At 41.6% G+C, this 26,073-nt stretch overlaps 1 long non-coding RNA gene across 2 annotated transcripts; it reads left to right on the forward strand.

Annotated features, from left to right (window-relative positions):
* The first annotated feature begins 20,956 nt into the window (after window positions 1–20,956).
* Gm30609 lies at window positions 20,957–23,510 on the forward strand. Of its 2 annotated transcripts, XR_384356.2 has the most exons (4): window positions 20,957–21,189; window positions 22,564–22,705; window positions 22,829–22,953; window positions 23,427–23,510. It is a non-coding gene; the product is annotated as a predicted gene, 30609 (long non-coding RNA). The 2 variants fall into 2 exon arrangements; XR_001781752.2 differs by lacking the exon at window positions 20,957–21,189 and having other exon boundaries at window positions 22,404–22,705.
* The last annotated feature ends 2,563 nt before the right edge of the window (window positions 23,511–26,073 follow it).

Here is a 26,073-nt window from a genome sequence, read left to right on the forward strand (position 1 = left end):
AAAGTATTCTGTGAGTTGACAACCAAAAAGTCCTTATCAGGGTCAATCATGGAGCTGTAAACAAATGCAGACTCAAGCCAATCTCTGCTTCCAATTTATAATTGCTGGAGTCATTTTTCTCAGGCTCCCCAATAGATCCCATGGTTCACTGTGGGTAGAAATATGCATTGCATTTCCTTTGAAGTACTCGTCCTCTTGTCACCTCACTGAATGACAGAGACAGAAATCCTATATATTTAGGCCGATTTGAAAGATACCGAGAGTGAAGGGATGAGAGAGCCAAGTGGATTGAGCCGTGAACCAAGTATCTTAGTGTTCTGTCTTTACACTGTTGAAGGTCATAGTCATATGCTCAGTGTCTAATTACAGTCATTCTATTGATGTCAGTGCCCACCCAAGAACATTGTGTATTTACTTCCTCTTTGCTATGGAAGATAATCTGGTTTTCCTTCCATCACACTGTTGTCTTTTATTACATAAATATCTAGTTTACTACTATTGAGTGAAGTAGTAAATTTTCATGTCCTGTGCTAGATCCTGCCATTTCTACCCAGCTAAGGCGCTGAGAGACTGAATTCATCTCTCTCTCTTTCTTCTGGGTTCTTCCTCTCTCTATCCCAATTTCCCTACCATTCTTTCCAACTTCTTTCACCTCCACTTTCCTCTTCCCCCTTCTTCTTGTTAATACAAGCTTAAAACCCTGCTTTGAGATATAGAGAGGGGCAGATCCAGACACCCCTGCCATTGGAACGGTTTCCTGTTGCTCTCAGTTTCCAGGGGAAAGATGTATGCCAGGCCCCTGGGCCCTGTGGACACACAGAGGAGGTTGTCAGCAGTTGGGAGGAGCAAAGGAGAGGCATGGGCCCGGAGCTGACTCGTGCTTGATGCAGCGAAGAAAAGGATGGGAAGAAGAAGTGGGCTGAGACAGGTCCAGTTTGAACAGTTTTTAGAGCTCAGCAGTGGGAGTGGTCTCCAGCTGTCTCGCTTCTACCTCCAGCTTGTGACTTCTGCTAGGCAGGAAGACAGTATTCTAGCCTGCTGTATGGAAAAGGAAATGCGTGTAGATGTGGATTTAGAATCTATTAGTTTACAAACCAAAAGCTTGCTGTAGAGAGATTTTACCCATGTCTAGGAATTAGCTAACCCTGGGAAATGACAACCCTAGCTGGGCTCAAGGTCCTAAGATATCAAACGACCATAAGACGTTATGAAACAGAAAACATGAAAGGTACACTCTTTGTTTTTCACCATATCCCCCCCCCCCCACCTCGCCCCAGTTTCAGTCAGTACAGAGTTGGGCTCTACGCAGTGCTTATTTGGAATCCTTACCAAAAAAAAGGGGGCAGGGTGCCATGTGTAGCTTTCAAACTAAATACCTCGCTAAAAATCTTTTTATAAAGAAAAATTTAATTCAAACGATAACAATTGAGTACTATGGCATTTAGACTTGTATTTCGCTAAGCAAAAGATGTGAAGACAAAGAAAAACAATGATCCACTAAGAAACGAAAGGGCGTGGCACCCGGCACTTCCGGTTACAGAAGGGCGGTTTCCAGTCTGACTGGACTCTAGAGTTCCGAAGGAGTTTCTCTTTTTTCCTTTTACAAGAACAGGCGTACAAGGGCCAGGTGCCCAATAGCATGAGTGACAACGAAGCTTTATGACGTTAACCACCTCCCTCACAAACACCAGTCTCAGGACATTTATGACCCAGTGCCATTTGGGGATGATAACGCAAGCATGTAATTAACTAATCAGGAGGACTGGGTTTTCGTCTGTTGAAAAGCCTTGAAAATGTTCAGCCAATTCCAGGCTGAGTGTATCTGTGTCAGCTTTCTACTCACAGAAAAATGAATAATGAATGGATAAAGTTTAATCCATTGAGAAAATAAAATGTATTCGGTTTCCCCGGATAGATCATAACTGTAACACGCTGATTAGACTTCTCTTTCCTTGGTGCGTATTCTTCATCACAGGTCAAAAGAATCCAGGAGGGACCGTCCATGGTGGGAATACCAGCGGCTTAGAGAAGAGGATTAAAGCAAAGAAACGGGCTTCATATGAAATGAAGGCTTACCAGAGAGCAGCGTGGCTAAGTTTAGCAAAGCTTCACACAGCTCTTTCTCTGAAATTATTACAGAATAAACCATCCTCGCTCACTGCTCTGTGACACTGAGTCTCCCCAGTTGGACTGAACGGTGCTCACAGAGGGGCTAAGTATTATTGAAACCAAAATCGTGCTGACAGACTGGCTTTCTGCGCTTACATCTTTTTTTTTTTTTTTAAATTGGCTATTTTCTTTATTATCCCCTTTCCTGGTTTCCCTCACCTTCCCAGGATCACCCTATCCCATCCTCCCTCTGCCTGTTTTTTGAGGGTGCTCCTCCACCTACTCACCCACTCCCACCTTCACACCCTCAGTTCTCCTACACTGGGACATCTATCAAGCCTTCATAGGACCAAGGACGTCTCTTCCCATGGATGCATGACAAGGCCATTCTCTGCTACATATGCAGCTGGAGCCATGTGTACTCCTTTGTTGATGGCTTAGTCCCTGGGAGCTCTGGGAGGGTCTGGTTGGTTGATATTGTTGTTCTTCCCGTGGGGTTGCAAACCCATTCAACTCCTTCAGTCCTTCAAACCCTCTCTAACTCCTCTATTGGGGACCCCACTCTCAGGCCAATGGTTGGCTGCTAACATCTGCCTCTGTATTTGTAAAGCTCTGGCAGGGCCTCTTAGAAGACAGCCACATCAGGCTCCTTTCAGAATTCACTTCTTGGAATCTACAATAGTGTTTGGATTTGGTAACTGTATATGAGATGCATCCCCAGGTGGGACAGTCTCTGGATGGCCTTTCCTTCAGTCTCTACTCTGCACTTTATCTCCATATTTACTCCTGTGAGTATTTTGTTCTCCTTCTAAGAAGGTCTGAAGCACCCACACTATGGTCTTCCTTCTTCTTGAGCTTCATGTGGTCTATGAATTGAATCTTGGTTATTTGGAGCTTTGGGGCTAGTATCCACTTATCAGTGAGTGCATACCATGTGTGTTCTTTTGTGATTGGGTTACCTCACTCAGGATGATGTTTTCTAGTTCCATCCATTTGCCTAAGAATTTCATGAATTCACCATTTTTAATAGCTGAGTAGTACTCCATTGTGTAAATGTACCACATTTTCTGTATCCATTCATCTGTTGAAGGACATCTGGGTTCTTTCCAGATCCTGGGTATTATAAATAAGGCTATTATGAACATAGTGGAACATGTGTCCTTATTTCATGTTGGAGTATCTTCTGGGTATATGCCCAAGAGTGGTATAGCTGAGTCCTCAGGTAGCACTATGTCCAATTTTCTGAGGAACCACCAGACTGATTTCCAGAGTGGTTGTACAAGCTTGCACTCCCACCAGCAATGGAGGAGTGTCTATCTTTCTCCGGATTCTTGCCAGCATCTGCTGTCACCTGAGTTTTTGATCTTAGCCACTCTGACTGGTGTGAGGTGGAATCTCAGGGTTTTTTTTTTTTTTTTTTTTTTTTGATTTGCATTTCCTTGATGACTAAGGATGTTCTTCAGGTGCTTCTCAGCCATTTGATATTCCTCAGTTGAAAATTCTTTGTTTAGCTATGTACCCCATTTTTAATAGGGTTATCTGATTCTCTGGAGTCTAACTTCTTGATTTCCTCGTATATACTGGATATTAGCCCTCTATTGGATATAGGATTGGTAAAGATCTTTTCCCAGTTTGTTGTTTGCTTTTTTGTCCTGTTGACAGTGTCCTTTGCCTTATAGAAGCTTTGCAATTTTATGAGGTCCCATTTGTCAATTCTTGATGTTAGAGCATAACCCATTGGTGTTCTGTTCAGGAACTTTTCCCCTGTGCCCATGTGCTTGAGGCTCTTTCCCACTTTCTTCTCTATTAGATTCAGTGTATCTGGTCTTATGTGGAGGTCCTTGATCCATTTGGACTTGAGCTTTGTACAAGGAGATAAGAACGGGTTGATTTGCATTTTTCTACATGCTGACCACTGGTTGAACCAACACCACTTGTTAAAAATGCTGTCTTTTCCCCACTGGATGGTTTTAGCTATCAAGTAACCATATATGTGTGGGTTCATGTCTGCGTTTTCAATTCTATTGCACTGATCTTCCTACCTGTCTCTGAACCAAAACCTTGCACTTTTTAACACAACTACTCTATAGTACAGCTTGAGGTCAGGCATTGTGATTTCCCCAGAAGTTCTTTTATTGTTTAGAATACTTTTTGTTATACTGGGTTTTCTGTTATTTCAAATGAATTTGCAAATTTCTCTTTCTAACTATGAAAAAATGATTTAGAATTTTGATGAGGATTGCATTAAATCTGTAGATTGATTTAGGCAAGATGGCCATTTTTACTATATTAATCCTGCCAATCCATGAGCATGGGATATTTTTCCTTCTTCTGAGATCTTCGATTTCTTTCTTCAGAGACTTGAAGTTCTTGTCATACAGATCTTTCACTTGCTTTGTTAGAGTCACACCAAGGTATTTTATATTATTTGTGACTATTGTGAAGGGTGTTGTTTCCCTAATTTCTTTCTCAGCCTGTTTATCCTTTGTGTAGAGAAAGGCCACTGATTTGTTTGAGTTAATTTTATATCTATCCACTTTGCTGGCGTTGTTTATCAGCTTTAGGTGTTCTCTGGTGGAATTTTTGGGGTCACTTAAGTATATGATCATATCATCTGCAAAAAATGATATTTTGACCTTTTCCTTTCCAATTTGTATCCCTTTGACCTCCTTTTGTTGTCTAATTGCTCTAGCTAGAACTTGGAGTACTATATGGAATAGATATGGAGAGAGTGGGCAGCCTTGTCTAGTCCCTGATTTTAGTGGGGTTGCTTCAAGTTTCTCTCCATTTACTTTGATATTGGCTACTAGTTTGTTGTATATTGCTTTTGCTAGGTATGGACCTAGAATTCCCGATCTTTCCAAGACTTTTACCATAAAGGGATGCTGAATTTTGTCAAATGCTTTTTCAGAATCTAATGAAATGATCATATGGTTTATTTCTTTGAGTTTGTTTATGTAGTGGATTATGTTGATGGATTTCCATATATTGAACCATCCCTGCATCCCTGGGATGAAGCCTACTTGATCGTGGTGAATGATCATTTTGATGTATTCTTGGATTTGGTTGGCAAGGATTTTATTGAGTATTTTTGCATCAGGGTTCATAAGGGAATTGGTCTGAAGTTCTCTTTCTTTGTTTGGTCTTTGTGTGGTTTAGGTATAAGCGTAATTGTGACTTCATAAAATGAATTAGGTAGCATTCCGTTTCTATTATGTGGAATAGTTTGAAGAATGTTGGTACTAGGTCTTCTTTAAATATCTGATAAAATTTTCCACTAAACACATCTGGCCCTGAGCCTTTTTTGGTTTGGAGACTATTAATAAATGCTTCTATTTCTTTAGGGGTTATGGGACCATTTAGATAGTTTATCTGATCCTGTTTCTAACTTTGGCATCTGGTATGTGTCTAGAAAATTGTCCATTTCATCCAGATTTTCCAATTTAGTTGAGTATAAATTTTTGTAGGATCTGATGATATTTCGGATTTCCATGGTTTCCATTGTTATGTCTCCCTTTTCGCTTCTGTTCTTATTAATTTGAATACTCTCTCTGTGCCCTCTGGTTAGTCTGGCTAAGGGTTTATCTATCTTAATGATTGTCTCAAAGAACCAGCTCCTGATGTGTTGATTCTTTTTATAGTTCTTTTTGTTTCTATTTGGTTGATTTCAGCCCGAGTTTGATTATTTCCTGCATTCTACTCCTCTTGGGTATATTTGCTTCTTTTTGTTCTAGAGCTTTCAGGTGTGCTGTCAAGCTGCTAGTGTAAGCTCTCTCCAGTTTCTTTTTTGAGGCACTTAGAGCTATGAGTTTCCCTCTTACCACTGCTTTTCTTGTGTCTCATAAGTTTTGGTATGATGTTAAACCATGTACTTCATTTTCAATAAATTCTAAAATGTCTTTAATTTCTTTCCTTATTTTTTCATTGACCAAGTTATCATTGAGTAGAGCATTGTTCAGTTTCCACGAGTATGTGTGTTTTCAATTGTTTTTGTTGGAATTTAAGACCAACTTTAGTTCATGGTGATCAGATAGGGTGCACAGAATTATTTCAATTTTCTTGTATCTGTTGAGGCCTGTTTTGTGACTAATTATATGGTCAATTTTGGAGAAGGTACCATGAGGTGCTGAGAAAGAAGGTATAGTCTTTTGATTTAGGATGAAATGTTCTATAAGTATTTGTTAGATCCATTTGGTTCATAACTTCTGTTAGTTTCACTGTATCTCTGCTTAGTTTCTGTTTCCATGTTCTCTCCATTGCTGAGAGTAGGGCGTTGAAGTCTCCCACTATCATTGTGTGGGTTGCAATGTGAGCTTTGAGCTTTAGTAAAGTTTCTTTTATGAATGTGGGTGCCCGTGCATTTGGAGCATAGATCCTCTTATCAGATCCCAGAACACCTGTGTGAAACAGCTACTGTCTTTTGGTTACAGATTATGAAATGTACAGTCTAAGAATTATGTGACAACCCAACTTCTGTGCAGAGGACTTCATTGTAATTGTTGGGCCTGGGGTTCAAGGTCATGACTTACTCTTGACATGTGTCATGCTCTTTTAACTACAGTGTCCTACCTCTTTGTCCACTGTAGATGTAGGATTTGGTGTGCTGAAATTTACTGGGTTGTCTTTCCAAATCTGAAGGTATTCCAAAATTATACATACTTGTTGTTTTCATTAGTCATCTTTACCTTTTGGATTTTAGGCACAGAACAAAACGTGGAGTTGGCCCCCACACAGTGATGAGATTTCATCGAGATCAGGAGAAAGGAATCCAGGGGATTGAATTTGCTGTGATTTGGCCCTCTACCTTCTGTTGTTCCACTCGCCCCCACCTGATCTGAAGGCTCTATCAGAGACTCACTTCTGACTGAAGCTTTTCTGTTTTGTACTTAACACGTGTAGTTCTCAGTAAAAGAGGGGACTCTCCCTTCATTGTTTGAAAAGGAAGAAAAAAGAAAAAAAAGACAGGACAGGGGCACTTTGTTATCTGCCTTTGTGAGCAGACCATTCTCATTCTTGTTAGATAAGGTCTGTAGTGACCTCCATGGCTTTACCCCTTCATCCTAACCTGTCTCATTGTATGCCTCCCCAGTTGATTAAAATCCTCTCAGTTATTTCATTGTATTCACTAAGGCAAGGCAAACCTTTACTCCCTATTGGGCAGTGGTTAGTGGCTGCTTCTAACTTAACCTAGTTAGTTCCTTCCTTGAAAATGACTCTGAGGCAAGGTGACGGTCAGAGAGACTGTTGTTTCAGCAACAGCTGCTAGGTTGTTTTTTCTAGGGGGAGGGGAGCTATGTCCTAGACACATATTATTTCTTGTGTCAAGTTTATTACATTTTATAGGAACAGATTGAAGTGTAAGAAACAGTGGTTTGTACCTTTTTTCCTTTCTGATTTTCCAAAGCAACAAGGACATTTGTCACCAGTCGTGCTTAGTGACTGATGGACTCAGTATTGTCAACTCTTGGGTATAGATCAGTGACTTGAGCTGACTACTAAGCCAGGTAGGCTGTTTTCATTCCAGAACGCTCGAAGTGTAGCTAACACTTTCCTTTGTCACGTGTTGTGAACTGTGTTCCACAGCGACTAAAGTCGTTGGACTCTTCTTTGGGGAGGGCCAATGGGAGATGGAAAATCAGAAGACCAGTCTTTAGGGTGTTCCTTAGGGATTAAACCATCACATGGTCCCCTCAGCGGAGCACAACTCCTCATCCATTTACCCATTTATCCATCTATAAAAGAAGGGGCAGATCCTCTCAGTGTTCTTTTTTGATCTGCTTATGTGATGCTTAGCATGGATCTTCTGTCAGAATCTCCATGGCTCACAGCTGTTCTTGATTATGTATGACTCCCATTGATCTTAAATTGGGGGGGGGGAGATATTTTCTAAAATTGCTTTAAAAGTAGCTCTAATAAGCTTTGTGGCAGATTACCTCCCCTAAAAGTCAATGTTGGCCTTGCCATGTATGGCCTGAGCCCTGTGAGGAATTCACTGTGACAAACACCCATAATGCTGCTCTGAGGATAACCTTACAAAGCCTCTTCATGAATGACTACCGGGATTCATGCCCTGAGAGAAGATGTGGTTTGTTTTCTAATCAAAAATTGAGTACAACTTTTATCAGGTGGGCCAAAGGGACACAGGATTAGTCATAGAAAATGAAAAAGATTAAATATGCCTTGATGATACTCATACTTGAGAAGTGAGTTTGGGTAGGAAAAAAAAGAGGTATTCCATTTAGCACCTTCTTCTGTGAGCAGAGAAATCCAAGCCAGGTGATGAGTGTAGCCTTGCCCCTTTCTGTGATAGTAGACCTTGCCAGGCATTTTCTAAGACAGAATTTAAGTATCCAGCTTTCTAGTTTCTTTTCTGCTGAAACCAAAACCAAAACCAAAACTGCCTCTAACCAAAAGCAGTTTAGAAGAGCATAGGATTTGCTTCGCTTAACCATCTAGGTTATAGTCACTATTGAGAGAAGTCAGAGCAAGGACATGAGCAGACATTTGGAAGCAGGAACAAGAGAGGAAGGCTAGCTAGCTCAGTCTCAGGCTGAGGCTTAGTTACCTATTTTTATAGAGCCCAGAACCAAAGTCTAAGGAATGGTGCTGCCCACAGTGGGCTGGGCTCTCCTACACCAATTAACAAACAAGACAGCCCTCCATGGATATGCTCACAAGTCAGTCTGATCTGGGCATTTGTTCAATTGAGGTTTCCTTCTCACTCGACTCTGGTTTGCATCAAGTTGATAGTGAATGTTAACTAGGAAAACAGAAGCCCATATAATAGAAATTGAACTTTTTAGATCCCTAGCTACAGACAAGTAGAGTTTCTCACTTGGTTATCACTCCAGTGTTGAATTACTTTGCTGTTGCACCTGGCACATCGGAATTTGAAGCCTTTCCCTTTAACTATACTGATGGAATGGTCCCTGTTTTAAAGCAAGCCCAGTAAAATATTCTAAGTCATCAACTGTAAGGTGCAACAGGCAAATCTTTACTGAAATATATGATAAAAAATTGCGTCAAAAATATTGGAGTCCTGGTGGGGGTATAGGGGACTAGTAAGTCTAATAAATGCACATGATTATTTATAGAGAAGGAATGACTCTTCAGTGCTGCCGAGGAGCTGGGAAGCTTACAGTGAGGCCTACTGACAGGAGCACTGACATTGGCGCCTTAGGTGACATAGTGTTGGCTACACCACTGTGCCCATCAAACTTGTCCAACGTCACCAAGGCTTGGGTGTTGCACTTCCAGTCTGACCACAATATGTCCACAGAGTTAAAAAAATTAGGTTTCATTCAATACAACACCATGTATGTTTCCCAACTATCATGCAAAACTATCACGTTTTGATGCTTTGGTTTTGAACTTATCCTATGGCCATTAAGAGTAACACAGCAGAAATGTGAAGGGACAGAGGGAACAGTTTATTACATTTTTTTTCCTGCCTTTTCCTCAGCTCTGGGTGAATAGTTAGGGTATGCGCACAAAATTCATGGATGAAAAATTGTATTGAATTAAAATAAAAATTTAATTATATCTATTCATTCCTTCGTTTGAATGTTGATGCATTTTGCCGACTGGTGACGTTAGGAAGAATCTCAGAGCCATTCTTTTTGTTTCCGAAAATGATCATAGTTTGGTGTAAGCCATAGAAGCTGAGAGCAGGACACAGGAGTTCCTCAGATGCTGGGATTTTGGGCCATGTATCTCATTTTCCTAAATTGCTAACCCAAGGTGAAAGATGTTGGACCACAGCTTCAGTAAACAAAACTCATGTCATACACAGCAGATGATGCCCAGCTAGAAAGATAGAGCAGGGAACACTTCTCTAAAACTACAAAAATTCTCAATGATTGCAGCTCTGTATGTCAAAGGACTCAGGACTGATATCGTGAAAACCCAGAGAAGCAGGTGTTCTGAATGTTAATCTAGGATGCAATTATGGTCTCTGAAGAAATCTATGAGGTGCAGTTAATGAAGAGACTACCTGGTTAATCATGGGGTGATTTATTAAAAATTAAAAATAGACTGACAAGCTATGAAAAAAACCCTATTTCTCAAATCTCTATTTTGGTTAAACATAAGGCTGAAATACTTTGATTAAAAATGTAAACAACTTAGTCATATTATAAGATGCCATATAATTATCTCACTTTTTAGGACATTATATCTCATTATTGACGTAATCTGTAGGTTGTTTCTGAGGTTCCAAAACTCACACCAAGCACAGATTATAGGGATAAATGGAAGGGCAGTCTTTAAACTCCACTTGAATTAAAGGATTTACAATTTAGAATGAAACAGAGATTGAGTCTTTTCCCCTAGATAATTGTAAGAACTTTGGATTTTCATATTTAAATTACTTGAATTTAAATATGAAACAGTAACTTAGTCATTTCTTTTTCTCTTTTTTTTCTTTTCTTTTCTTTTTTTTTTTTTTAGTTTCTACAAATAACTCATCTAAAGCTCTCTATAATTGTATGGAAAAATTTTAATGAGTGCTGGTGTGGCAAGCTAGAGCAGGAGTCAGTCAGAGAGGTGGTATGTGGTGCGAACAAGGGTCATGGATAAGGAAAAACTGAAAAATTAAAGCAGGGAAGAGCTTTAATAGCGTCACAGTGTACATTCTTTATTCAAACAATGAAATTGAGGTCTAATGAGGTCAAGTGATGGTTATTATGGTCTGCCTGGTCTGCATGCTCCTCCCCTGTTCGAATACTTATATTTAATGGCCAGTGTGATAATATTAATATCTGGGGCCTTCTCCTGGGAGCTCCCAGAGACTGAGCCAACGACCAAAGAGCATACATGGGCTGGTCTGAGGATCTGGCATATATGTGACAGAGGACCTGCCTTGTCAGGCCTTGGTGGGAGAGGATGCACCTAATCCTGTAAGATTAGATGCCCCAAAGAGGGGGATGCGGCAGCAAGAGGGGAGGGGAGCTCACAGAGGCGAAGGAAGGGGGATGAGAGATGGATGAAGAACTCTCTGTGTGTGTGGGGGGGAGGACCAGGAGGGGACAACATTTGGGGTATAAATAAATAAAATAATTCATAAAAAATAAACGAACAAAACAAAACAAAAAACCTGGGTCTATCAGGAAGTGAGTGATGGGCCTAGAGCCCTCATGGCTGGGATTCTAGCACTTACAAGGGGCCTTGAGGGAATGGGCTCATACTGCCTGTTGTCCATTTACAAAGCAAGGACACAGCTTGAGCGGAGAGTAGCCCTCGCCAGACAGTGCATCAGCCTGAACCTTCATCTTGACCTGCAGTCTCTAGAGCTGAGGAGAAATAAAAATCCTGTTTAATTATCTGCTTTCAAGGAGTACACATAGACCCAAACAGTGACTTCCAAAAAATCCAAATTTAGAATATTAAATTGATGCCAAAGTTAGATAGAAATTAGTAGGCTGTAGCAGGTATAGCAGTAATCTAGAAGAGAGACATTGACTAAATTCTCTGGGCTTCAAGAGGAAGGAGACACTGTATGCAGCATTAGTAATGGGAAAATATCCCCATGAAAAGAGGAAGTCACTATAAACAGGGTTTTGACATGTTTGGGGAAGCAGATCTCTCTCTCTCTCTCTCTGTCTCTCTTTCTTTTAAGGCTTAAATGTTTTTAAGTTATCTCTTGCTGTTAGCTCCTTTGCATGCATGCAAACGTGCATGAAGGGAGAGCAAAGAAAGCATCATTTCCCATATCTCATAATCAAAAGAAAATTTTTTTTTACTACAATTGAGATTTAGAAGACTGGCATTGTAAATGCTGGTTAAAATTTTATCTTACACCAATGAGCAGTGTGGCATGATATACTAAGCATACAATAGGGGAATGCATACTCTGGCTGCAACCAACAGCTATCTAGTTGGCCTTAAGATCTACTCACCAAGACGTAAACCATACCTGGGTATTGGAAAGTTAGCCAAGTACCCAGGGTTAGTAAAGTCACAGATCTTGGAGAAGAATCTGCAACCACCACTTTCTGAAACTGCATAACCCCTAAGTACTGTCTAAATACTTGTGTTTATACTCACAGATAGTTTGAGTCCTCACCTCTCATCAAGGAAAACTTTTTGCCCGGCAGTGGTGACACGCGCCTTTAATCCCTGCACTTGGGAGGCAGAGTCAGGCAGATTTCTGAGTTCGAGGCCAGCCTGGTCTACAAGTGAGTTCCAGGACAGCCAGAGCTATACAGAGAAACGCTGTCTCGAAAAACAAAACAAAACAAAACAAAACAAAACAAAACAAAACAAAGGAACACTATTCTTTGCCCCAGGTGGAGACCATAGAAAACTACCAACCATCAAAATGCAAAGCTGGGAAGTCTAGTCTCAACACAAACATTTACTCCAATACCCAAGGTTGAAGGAGCATCCTGGAAGAGGAGGTGGGAAGATTGTGAAAGCCAGAGGCTCAAGGAGTTCATGGTGAGATTGTGTCTCCTCAGGATGTCCAAAGCTACACCCAGAAAGACTCACCACAATGGCTGCCTAAGTCACCGACATGAGCTGAGTAAAGATAACAGCAATAGAATACTAAAGTCGATGGAAGAGAGAGCTTGGTTTCAACCCTACACAAAGAAGCACAGGGAACTATGGGACATTGAGAGTGGGAGAATTCGTCTTCTCCAAGGAAGAGTTTATCCAATAGCAAATAGTGAGCCCTGAAAACATACATACAACTATATAGAATGAGCAGGTTGTATTTAGAAATGTGTGTGTGCGTGCGTGTGTGTGTGTGTGTGTGTGTGTGTGTGTGTCTGTGTGTCTGTGTGTGTCTGTGTGTATGTAGGGAGAAAACAGAGTGTCGGTATCAGGACCTCCGAAACCCATGACATCACATAGGCAGGACCCAAGGACCTGTTGCCAAGGCAACAGCCACCATATTCCCAGAATCCACTTGGCTCACCTCCCACCTTTACCTGTGTTATGTCATCACCTATATATAAAGTCCCCTTATCTTTCTCTCTCTCTCTCTCTCTCTCTTCCTCCCTTCTCTTTCTGCCATCACCTTGCCCCTCTCTCTCCCAATAAACCTCTTACACGTGGAACTGCTTTGGCCTGGTGTGCTATGTATAGACGCGAGCCACTATTCATCAGAGAAGATCAATGTAATAATATTATAATATCAAAAATTGAAAAATTAAGAAATATCTTTATCTGTCATCTTATACACCAGGAAGTAGTAATAGAAACAAACATACCTTATAGATATAAAGCATATCATACCAAATAAGGAAAAAATAGGGGCACTGAATGCTTTGCTTTCTATGGGAAGAAGAAGAGAGTAGAGAAGGCTAGAGAAAAACAGATCGTCTATCTGTCTTTCTTTTTTCCTTCTTTGTTTCTTTTCTTCTTTCTTTCTTTTTTCTTAGATACAAGAGGGGATCTGATACTGCCCTTCAAGGATCTAAGTTGTAGTCAATGTTCAACCAAAGCAACTCATCAAAGAGAGCCAACATTTAGAGTTTCCGAGTCGTGCTTTGATTCCTGATGTGCTATGAAATGGGGCCAGAAGGTTCCAAGGGATACAGGGGAGTCCAAGGGAATCTGCTGAGTGACCCCGGCACTATGCAGTCTCAGAACGTAGCATAGCAACTCAACAGATGCCGATGGATGTTTAAGCCTGTGATTGCCAGAAGAAACTGACCCCATTAGAAAGAGACAGGGCATTGGAGGTGACTGGGCTGATTTTAGCAGCCATGCAATCAGAATCCCCCTAGAAGGTGAAAAAGTATAAAAGCAAATTTCTAGGCCTTTAGGCTCAGGCTTGGGAATGTGACCTTTGTGACTCAATGCTCCAAGGTATGCTAATCATAAAACAGATAGCGACATTCCTCCACCCACCCGCTTCCTGGGTTCAAAGAGTGTTCATTCAAAGAATGTGCTATTGTTAGGGGCTCTTAGAAACTGTCTTGAGAGATAACCCGAACAATTACCGGGTATTCCATGTGACTCTTGTGACTTTGCACTTCCTTGGGACTCTTAACTGGTATCTTTGGTATTTCCCAACAACGCCCTCCCCTCTTCCTTGAGTTGTGGTTTCTTCCTTTAAATACCCCTTTACCCAGCTACTCGGGGCTCCACAGTCCTCTACCCCTGTGTGGTGTATGACTGTGGGCCTGAGAGCGCTCTTGAATAAAAGTCCTCTAGCAGTTTGCAGCAAGACAGTTTCTTGTGAGTGATTTGAGGTGTCGCCTCTCCTGAGTCAGAACGTGGGGAAGTCCTCACATTGTGGGTCTTTCAAAGGCATCAGAGATGTCCCATATAACAGAGTCAACTGCACCACAGTGAACCAGAAGGGTACCCTGCTGTGTCCAAGAATGACACCTAGCTCTGTAATAGGTGCCTTCAAGATAATGTGGGGCAGAGAGGGCAGAGAAGGATAAGAGAGAGACTAAGGGGTGGGGGAGCGGAGAGAGAGAGGGAGAGAGAGGCTTCATTTTCTTTACAGACCATGAATGCAGAAAGAGTAAATGACCTGGCTTTATATAGTCAGTCAAAAATGGTCACTGTTTTATTATAGGGCAGATAGGTGACTAGGATGGGGAGATGGAGAAAAAGGAAAAATAAGAATGACACCTTGATCTGTATAGCACGAGAAGGCGAGGCACGTTATTTTGAAAATATGAGTTCATTTGGTGCAAAAAAACATACGTTATGCGAATGAGAGAGCTGATGGGTTCTGAGTTGTGGCCTAAGCAAGGAGTGCTTAAGCACCAAGTGCGCATGCGCATGTTTCTAAGGCTAAGCAGCAGGGGGTTTGAGCTTCAGGAGTTGCTTATTTATAGGAACAACATCAGCTGAGGCTGAAGAAAGACTAATGAACATCTTGGTGATGAGTCACCACTCTTATTCTTTGCTTATAATTGTTAGCTCCAAAAAAGTTGCCCATACGCGAACTGCTGTTGGCTTTTTTGTAAGTGACCAGGCGGTGCGACAACTCTTACTTATCATAGTCTGTGGCTGGAAATCAGTAAAGTGATAATTATTACTATTTTTAGTTTAGAAACCACGTCTTCTATACTCATCGGTTTCTTCTGTGTCAACGAGGAGCAGTTGAGGAGAGGCAGGAAGACAGTGGTGTGTTAAGTATTGTCTCTTCTCCTTCTTCCCCGACTCCTTGCTCGGTCCCCAGCAACACCACTCCTTACTCCCATTGGTGGAAGATCAGTCTTCTGGAAGCTCTGTTTCTGCGCTGGAAGAGATTAAAACACATCGGAGCATAGGCGTGATAACAGTCTATGCAACTGAAATTCATTTCCTCTGTTGGCATGTTTATCGTACTTGGATTTGACAGGCATCTTTCTCATCCAGCAGGCTGGAGAGGACTCAGGGGTTTAGAAAAATTAAAAATTCCCAAAAGGAAAAAATTAGAATAAGAAAATTGAGATTATCTTTAAATGTGCATGTTTATTTCTTTTGTTGTGTTTTGGAGACAGGCTTTTATTATGTAGCCCAGGGTACCCCTGAACTCAAGGCAATCTACCTGACTCAGCCTCTGGAGTGTGTCATTATACTTGGATGTATTTTGTTTTAAATCACTTGATAGAGTAACAGGCAATGCATATAGATGAGTAAAAATATCCAGAAATACCTTTTACTGAGCGACTACAAAGTTACCATAGTGTTTACTGTTTCTTTTTCTTTTAATGCTAATTCTTCCGGCTAGCATAGAGGCTCAAGAATTCATCCTGGCATTCCTCACCATTTGCATCGTTATACTTTATACTTTGTCCTAGTGTTTACATGCTAAAAAAGGGGTGGGGGGGGGAGCCTATCTCATCTCCTGGTTACAATAAACTCTCCCCACTCCCTCCTCCCCTTCCTATTCTTTTCACCTTTCCCTCCAGGATGAAAGACTTTAAAGCACAAGAATATTTAAATGGCCATAACATGTTCCACCAGACAGAATTTGAGTCAGGTAAATGTCTGCTTTAAATGCAAGAAAGTGCCTCCTGTCATCAGGGCTGCAGGCTGTAAACAGAAGGTTATGCATTGCCTGGCCAGCCCCAGCCAGCCTCTCTTCAGGACTTAAACAGAAGGTAACACATTGCCTTGGCATCCGCAGCCAGCCTGCTGTGCTTCCATGCTTTCTGCCCTTGTGTTGAATAGTAATTTAATGTCAATCTCTAGCCCTTCCTCCTTCCTCCCAACCCCTCTCCCCCTCCACTGCTCCTTCCATTTCTTCTCCCTCTGTACCTCCTCTGCCACCAACCCTCCAAGAACAAATCTACTGGGTACCAGTCAGTTAATTGAACATCATTAACAGCCGTCACATCTTCTTGGGTAGTGTACAGACACATGAATGTCTCATGAGAAAAGTCAACTTTTGTTGAACAGGTTAATTTCCACACTGTCCTTGCCCCCTCCAACCCGGTTTCCACTCCTTCCTGGCTGCCAAGGCTCCTGTTCAGGTCACAAATCCTGTGATCCGGGGTCCAGCATTGTTCCGCCTTCACCTATATGACTATGCAGCAGCCAATCTTTCTATTCCTGCAACAAGCTTCCCTCTGTCTTCTGAGACTGGGCATCTCTCAGTCTCTTCCTCCTCCACTTTCCAGACTCCTTTGTTGGCTCCTTTTCTTCACCGGAACCCACGAACCAGAGTCCCCTAAGGCTTATTTCTAAAAATTCTTTCTCTTTTCATCTTCTGCTTCCGAGTGCTGCAATTATGACCTGTTTGCCCACGATTCAAATGAGTTGAAAGACCCTCGTCTGGCTTACTTGACATCCTCCTCTGAGGTTCTCCCAAACTGCCCGGAGACAACATGGCTAAACCTAACTTAATGGTTTCTTGGTAACCTCTCTTGGTGCCTGCTCCAACAGAAAACGATGCCCATCTTCATATAAGAAAGCTACAAATCTAGCCGTCATTCTTGGCTCGCCTGATCCTGTCCACTGTCCACTTTGTCAAAGTCTTCATCATCACCAGTGTGGGAGGATGCAGCTCCTGTTTAAAGAACCCACAAACCTTTCTTTCTTGCTCCCTCTAATCTGCCTTTCCCATGACAACCTGGGTGAACCATCAAAAATGTGAGTGTTACCATCAATCTGTGCCAAGCCCTTGGTGATGACCTGAGTCTCGCTCACCTAGAATCCCCGAGTGCACCTCTCTTCTTCTTGGGATGCTCTCTCCTCTCTGCTTGCTGCCGAGCTGACTTCTCAGCTACCAAACTTCAGCAGTACTGGAACGGTCTGAAGGAGACTTACCTCTGCTGACAGTGCTGTGTGTGCTCCTGAATCCTGCTTTTGACCTTTATGGAAACCACCAGAGTTCACAATTCCAAATGCATTCTCTGGCACCCTCTATTTTTCTCTCTAGACCACCAGCCATAGGACCAAGTTCTCCCAGACTGTTTCTGTACTGCCTGTTAGCACAATACAGAATGTGTGGTGCTAAATTGATGCCTAGCATTGGTGAACCAAAGGAGGGGCTATCTTCTGTTTCTATTTGTGACATATGCAAGAGGAAACAAGCTATTTATTATAGTATTTATCATATTATATAAATTTGTTTATATATACAAACAAATTTATAAAATATGAGTGCCTTAAGACATATGTTGATATCCTTACCTCATGAAGCAGGACATAGAACCCAGGAGGCTTCCAGCCTAAAATTGTCTCTGAGACCCAAGGAACCGACTATAACATGCACTCTGCATCTTTGCCAATGACTGCTGGGTAGGTGCTCAGAGTACCGGCATGGGACATCACAGGAAAACAGTAGTGTCCCCTATACAGTGGACAGAAGAGCAATCTCCGCAGAGATGCCAGTGCAAGCTCAGTAAAGGGACGTGCTGGTCCTGGTGCTGGCAGTGGAGGAAGGCTGAGCTGTTGCCGCTAGCGGAGAAGAACAGGTGGCCATTTAAAAAGCCCTTCACAATTAGGCCTTCACCCAAGCTGAAATGAAACTGTCCGAACTCCAGTGTGTGGATCGTATTTCCAGAGAAGTCAAAGACTACAAGTCAGAGTCTGCAGGTGTTTCCTTTCAGATTTTTGCCTTCAGGAAGAAACTAAAAGTAAATAAAAATTATGGCCATTTCACTGCACCAGAGTAACACGTATGTATTTTTAGATTGTTGCATTTTAGTTAAAGCTGTCTGAGATATGAGCACGAACAAAAACTGTTCTATGAGAAAACTCTCCTTCCGGCACTCCTGAGTTATTTTAATAGCTGCCTGTAAGGTACATTTGAGATTCAGGACTCTAATTTTTGTAACAGAAATCCAGTGAAAGCAGAATAGACTAGTATTTCAGAGATATCTGCCGTTGCTAGACTGGAAATCCAGTCTGTTTCTTTTCTTTTCTTTTTTTTCCATAAGGGATCTGTTTTGTTCTGTTTATTTTGTTTTACTTGTGTGATGAGGAAATGAGGTATATCAGTTAATTATTTTAATCCCAATAAAATAATAATGAACTGGAACCACACGATGCCTGCCCCAACTGTCAGTTACTTCAACAGAATGGAGAAGTGATGCTTTCTGCAAGCTGTAAATGAATAGCCTAAGTTGTTGTCCATGGAATTAGACGATTTAAAAATTACACTACTCAAGAGAATATCGGAGTCAGAAACAGAATCCCATTTTAGACTTTCCCAGAAGGGTTAAGCACATTACTATGGTTTTGAAGATTTGAAGCAGTTGCTGACACACAGAGAAATCTATGCTACTATATTTTCAGCTTTTCCCTTCTAAGTTAATGGTCTTCATGAATCCAGGTTTGCTGTCAAATCACCCAAGATTTTGTTGAATGCCCGAAGTGGAAACTTTTAGTTTCTTTGGGAAGTTAGTTATGTCAAATGTTATTTTGCAGGGCCACACAGGTGAAAGGATGTCTTGATATACCAAACACGTGGAAGGTCCTGTAGTGAAAGAGTATAAACAGGCAATTAATAATAATTGCAGAGAGAGAGAGAGAGAGAGACAGACAGAGACAGAGACAGAGACACACAGAGAGAGCCAGAGAGAGAGAGCCAGAGAGAGAAAGAGAGAGAGAGACAGAGACAGACAGAGACAGAGAGAGCCAGAGACAGAGAGACAGAGACACACAGAGAGAGCCAGAGAGAGAGAGCCAGAGAGAGAAAGAGAGAGAGAAAGAGACAGAGACAGACAGAGACAGAGAGAGACAGAGACAGAGAGAGAGAGACAGAGACAGAGACACACAGAGAGAGCCAGAGAGACACAGAGAGAGAGAGAGAAAGAGAGAGACAGAGACAGAGAGAGAGGGAGAGACAGAGAGACAGAGAGACAGAGAGAGACAGAGAGAGAGAGAGAGAGAGAGAGAGAGAGAGAGAGAGAGAGAGAGAGAGGCTTTTCCAGGGATGAGCCTCAAATAGATTTTCTGGTCATAAATAGTCAGTCCTAAATACATATACATACAAGCAATACTAAATGGACTCAGCAGGTCTTTATAAATTTATACACACACACACACACACACACACACACACACACATATATACATATATATATAATATACATCCAAACATATATTTATATAAATACACATGTATTTTATATATTTTTATATATGCCAATTATATATTAATTAATATTTATCTATTATGTATAAGATGTTATGCATATTATATAATAATGAACATTTTGTATATTATAATTATATATTTAAAATATTTATATATTTATAGAAATACATATGTATTTAATATATACACATATGTGTATGGATATGTATTTAACAATAGTAATTAATAAGACCATGCACATTGATAGGGAATGGGAGAAAATGTGGGAGGACTTGACAGGGGGAAAGGAGAGATGGAGATGGTATAAATACAGTATTCATGTATGAAATTCTCAAAAAAAAACAAACCATAAAAAGGAAGTGAGGCACAGTGGGAGGGCCTTAGGTCATTGGAGGCATGCAGTTGGAAGGGGTTATGGAACCTCTATCTAACTTCCTGTTCTGAGATATGAACTCATCTACTCACATCTACTTTTGTCATTACTAATCTGCCTGAAGGTGACAGCTAGGGGACCTCACTGCACTGTGTGCATCTCTAGCCTCTGTTAGCTGAGTTTCTTTACTCAGGGATAATCACCACAGATTTTACCTGCTGCTTCCACAGCAGAGACCCTTCCTTCATTTACTCTCTACCTGCCAGGTCATAGGATGCTAGCACATGGGACCAACTCAGCCCTTCAACGTTGTCAACTGTCGGGATTCTGTCATGAGTCTTCCTTCGTTTCTCAGAGCTGAGCATGGTCTTTTTCACACATATCTATTTCCCAGTGTTATGTAAATCTGTCCTAAGGCCAGGACCCTTCTAGGTAAAAGAGACTTCTCAAATTAAGCATACTAAACTGAGTATATTCCAAATGAAAGTCAGCATTCTCTGTCTATGCATTTGCTCTCCTTTTCTCTCTGTCTCAGCCCCTTACACCACCTCTCTCCCAATCATTGTGTCAGACACCTGGGAGGCATTTGCTCATTTGTTTGTTTTAACTTTTTATTTTTCTTTTATTGGAAAATGTCTTTTGTTCTTCTCATACAATATACTATTGATTACATTTTCCACTCCCCCAACTCTCCCCAGGTCCTTTCCACCTCTGCTCAAATCCACACTCTGTCTCTCCTTAGAGAACAAATCTACATCTAAAAAATAATAATAAAATCAAATAAGATTGAAAAAATAAAGTAGGATGGGACAGAGAGAAGAAAAGGAATTGAAGAAAAAGCACAAGAAACACATAGAGATGCAGAGACACTCACGTGCTCACACACAGGAATCCTACGAAAATACAGAACCGGAAGCCATAATATACACACATAAGACCTTATAAAGTTAAAAACCTCCCAAGATGACAGTGTGTTCATTTTGTGTTGGCTACCGACTGCTGGACACGGGACCTGCTCTTTAGAGTGGTTTGTATCCCTGGGGAGACTCTGTTGGAGAGAACTAATTTTTCATTTTGATAGTGGTTATCAGCTGGAGATCATTTCTGAGTAAGGGTTGGGCAGGACCAAGCGTTCACTTCCTCTGCCGGTGCCGGAAGCCCACCTGCCACAGACCACGCAGATCCAGTGCGTGCTGCCACAGTGTCTGTGAGTTCAAACGTGTATCTGTCCTGCTGTGTCTAGAAGACTTGCTTTCCCTCAGAGCCATCTCTCACTTCTGGCTCTTGGAATCTTTAAGCCTCACCTTCTGCAGAGTTCTCTGAGCCCACAGGGGATTTGATGGAGATACGCTGAGTGTTCTAGGGTCTCTTACTCTCTGTACATTGTCTGGCTGTGAGTCTCTACTTCAGGAGGAAGCTTCTCTGAGGACAGCAGAGCAAGGCACTGATTGATGAGTGTTTTAGGGTGTCCTTGCTATGAGGAGACACCATGACCAAGGCAACTCTTATAAAGGACAACATTTAATTGGAGTTGGCTTACAGTTTTAGACATCCAACCCATCATGGCAGGAAGCATGAACACATCTGGGCAGACACTTCTATGTTGTGATGTGCAGGCAGCTGGGAGGAGACTGCCTTCAGCCTGCAGCCAAGCTCTGCACTCAGCAGAGCCTGAGCACTAGAAGAGAGCATCTCAAAGCCCATCTACACAGTGATACACTTCCTCCAACAAGGACACACCTATTCCAACAAAGCCACACCTCCTAATAGTGACACTTCCCATGGGCCAAACATATGTAAACCACCACACTGAGTATAAAAGAATTTCATGAGGAGTCATTTAGTAGACTAGTTAGTAGTGTTTGGTTTTCCTCTAGGTCCCTGGCCTATCTGCTCACATGTCCTTGGCCAACTGCACAGTGTTGGGTAGGGATTCAATCTCATGGAGTGGGCCTTAAATCCAATCAGTTATTGCCAGGAAGCGTATTTGATTCTCTTTCTTGTCCTGTTCAGAATTACATCTGTCCCTTTTTTTTTCTCAGACAAGACTATCTATCAGTTGGCCGGCCTCGCTACCTGCATGCTGTCAACTCTCCATCATGCCCCTTCCACTCAGGCCCTGCAATTACTTTTGTGGAATCTAAATGTCCTCATATGACACTCTCATTGAAACAGTGTCTTCCTGAACCTTGAAGGATAAGGGCGAGCATGCTTATCCTCTGTACGGAGCCAAAATGAAAAGCACCCTCTTGTTTTCAAATATATACAGTGTATGCAATGGGGATGTAGGATGCTATGGTCCACCTCTCCAACGCCAGACGCTCTTCTACCCCGCAGTCCCCTCAACATACTGCCTTATACTTCCTTTTGTGTTCTTATATGGTTAAAACAAACAACAAACAAACAACCCCTCCTGTATTCTATAAAATTAAATCTTAAAAAACAAAAAACAAAACAACTTCACATCTCAAAACAAACAACAAACTTCACGTCTAAAATTTAGAACACATGGTTGAAATCCAGCAAGATTTAGTTCAAAATGGTACCCGTCATTAACTATTTCTTCTCACCGCTCTTTCAGGTCTTGATGGCCCATCTTCAGCTTGTTCTCAGCTGTGATTTAGACCGCGGGTGCCAGAGGGTGCCTTGTCTGTCTTGACACACTGAGCATGCGTGGTGCCCTCCGCTGCCTCCCGCTCGTTCACCGTTTAATCCACCCATTGGTGAGCTCAGTCTGAACTCTCGCTCACCTTTCTTGCCTCAGAGCTGCCTTTGAAGGGGAGGAGGGTGCATGTCATGGTTCTGACTCTGGCCCAGCTGTTCCCAATTTTTTTTTCATTCCTCAGTGGCTCCTGACTCAGAGCTGTGCTGCTTCTCAAAGGGAGAACTGGGTCGGGGCAAAGAGCGCTCCTGTACCCCGTCGCAGCCTAGATTTCTTTCCAAAATGGGCCTCAGTGTGCTGGTCTAATAGGTAACGTCATGGGTGTCTTTGTTTAACTTTGGGGTTTGTGTCATCAAAATAAAGAGTATTCGTGTGCGTTAAGGAAAAAGTTTGACAATGAAAACCAGAAAAAAAAATCCAAAGCACCCTTTATTGTTTTTACAGAACCCCCCTTAGGCTTTTGATTTACGTACAGAACTTTAGTTTTGAAAGTTGTTCCATTACACACCACGTTTAATTTCCACTCCATACCAATACTTCCTATACCGCATAAGATTTCAGTAAGTGAACGTGCTGGAGAATGGTCAGCGGTTTTAGTTATACTTTAAAGGTGTTTCCAACAACAACAACAACAACTACACACAAGTCAACATCATTAATAAACTGTAGTAATTATTTCCCCAAGCTGTGTTCTAGATACGTGCAGTTCACACTGGGGTAGCTTAATGTGGGCCTCCTCTTTTCTGCCCGGCTTCACTGATGTTTTTCCTCTGATTTCACAGGTCAGAAGTCAAATCATGTCTATGATTCTGGGAGAAGCTGAATGAACATCTCCTCTTAATGTCTGCCTATGTTTCTCCCACCATTTTCTTTTCATTTGTTCTGATCACTAATGTATTTGAGACCAAAAAGCAAAGACTTAACTAAATAAATTAAAGTCCTATATACTGCAAATGCATTTCAAATTTGTTTGCTATTTTATTTTTTACCTAGAGATTTAAAAAGGTGATGTAATGAAATTATTCCCTATTGGGGTAGAAGAGACCATAGATCTGACTATACCACAGAATAGAGCGTTCCAATGATGCATTTGAGAATTGAAAATACAGTTAAAAACATAGGTCTGGCAGCACAGGTCTGTAATCCCAGTTACTCAGAGACTGTATGAGGCAGGAGGATGGAGAGGGTCAAGAATAAATTCAAGGCCAGTCTGAGCCACTTAGAGAGACCCTGTCTCAAAGGCTGGGGTGCGATCTCAATGTCATCAAGGCCCAGGTTTGGATCTTTGGCACACAGAAAAATCACTGTTTTAGAAACCAAGTTGGTTTGATTACGTTTCTTGGAAAAAGATAAATTCTCACCTTATTCTAGATATCAAAATATGTTTAAAATGCATTTAAAAAGTTATATGTAAAAACACTAACGCATAAGCCTTAGTGCATAGAATGGGATGTCATTATATGTTTGGGTGGAGTGGGGTGTGGCATGAAGAAAAGAACAAGGACTATCCGTTCTTTTAACTTCAGCTTAATAATAATAGTAAAAGAGCTAGCTAGTCTCTACTACCATAATGTGGCCTTCTCCGTTTACGCTACCTGCACAGAAGCTATTCTCGGACATTGTTACTTAATTGATTCCTCGAGTATGGAGCATCTGGGCTGGAGAGATGACTCAGTGGGTAAGAGCACTGACTGCTCTTCTGAAGGTCCTCAGTTCAAATCCCAGCAAACATATGGTGGCTCACACCTAACCATAATGAGATCTGATGCCCTCTAAGCTAGCAGGTCTGACCGGAGCAAGCAGGGGTTGACCAGAGCGAGCAGAGGTCCTAAAAATTGAATTCCAAACAACGACATGAAGGCTCACAATCATCTGTACAGGTACAGTGTATTCACATAATAATAATAATAATAATAATAATAATAATAATAATAATGAATGTCTGCTGCTCACCAATTCTATAATTCTATGCTAGGCAATCAAGTGCTGAAGTGCACAGCCCCTGCTGTGTGGGATTCACATTGGAGGAAAGTGAAGGTGGGCACGTCAAATACAAGGCAGTCAAATGAGGTAAGAGATGTGGACTAAGGGAGGTTAAAGCATCAGGGAGTGACAGGGAGGGGGACTATCTTAAATACTCACCGGGGGACTGTCTGGGAAACCTTTCCTGAGAAAAGAACATTTATTTATCTGATTGAATTTACATTTGTTTTAAGTGATATGTAAGACATAAAAGACATAAGGCATATTTATGGGATACTGTGTGATGTTTAACACCCATGTGATGTTAAAAACAGGTGTAATGCCTATCTCATTTGTTATTTCTCTATTGTAAAAACATTCAAAGTCCTTCTAGCTTTGTGTACACACACACACACACACACACACACACACACACACACACACATATATATATAACACATTATCATTGTCCACTGTGCATCAGCACATTAGAGCTTCTTACCTCTGTCCACCCATGATGGATACCCATTCATCAGTTTATCCCCACCCTTCCTTCTTTCCACCCTCGCAGCCTCTGCTCTGGTACCCACCATTCTACTATCAACCTCTAAGATTCGAGCTTTTAGAGTTTGCACATAAGTGATTTGCATTTCCTTGTTTATCAGTAATGTTCAATAATTTAATACTGGCTGTCGGCCATTTTGATGCCTTGCTTTGAAATCTATGTAGATTCATTGTTTATTTTAAGATAGTGCTTTGGGGCATTTGGAGTTTCTTGTATATTCTGGTGATACTCAGACAGAGACTCCAGAAGAAAGATACTCAGCTCTCTAGGGAAATGTGTTCCAGGCAGGCGAGAAACATACGAAGCGCCAGTGCTCCTGTGTTTGACCACAGCAAGAAGGTAATGAGTACTAGATACAGAGGCAGAGATGGCAGCTGTGTCTGTAGATCATACGGGAAGCGGAGAGCATGCAGGACTTGAAGGTGTTATCCAAGTTCTTGTTGATCAATGGGATGAACCAGACACTATTTACAGAGGTGAAGGAGGCTCTTTTCTACCTGTGCGTGTTTTCGCTGTGCAGTGGGGCGTGCTGTGAGCTTGTTTCCTGTACACACTCTTGGAATGTATTTTATCACTCACTTCGGATCCCTTAGAGTGTGGTCTTACCCACCCCTTCTTCAGCTGAATTCTTGTGGCTCATTCTGTTCTTAGCATAGGTCCCTCCTCCTCCAAGCACACCCCACTTCTAACATCTGCTCACTGGAGTATAGAATCTGGTAAATTTATGTCCACCCTTCCTTTCCGATTAGAATGGACAGTTAGAAGAGACAGAGTTATGTTCTATTTTTCTTTGCACATCCTAGCCTCACCTGCTGCTAGCTGTAGCATGATACTCTTTTATTTATAAACTAAAATGCAGAATGACCAGATAAACGGACACAGGACATTGACTGAGGGTGATA

This window comes from Mus musculus, chromosome 15, assembly GCF_000001635.26.
Source record: "Mus musculus strain C57BL/6J chromosome 15, GRCm38.p6 C57BL/6J".
Lineage (NCBI taxonomy): Eukaryota > Metazoa > Chordata > Mammalia > Rodentia > Muridae > Mus > Mus musculus.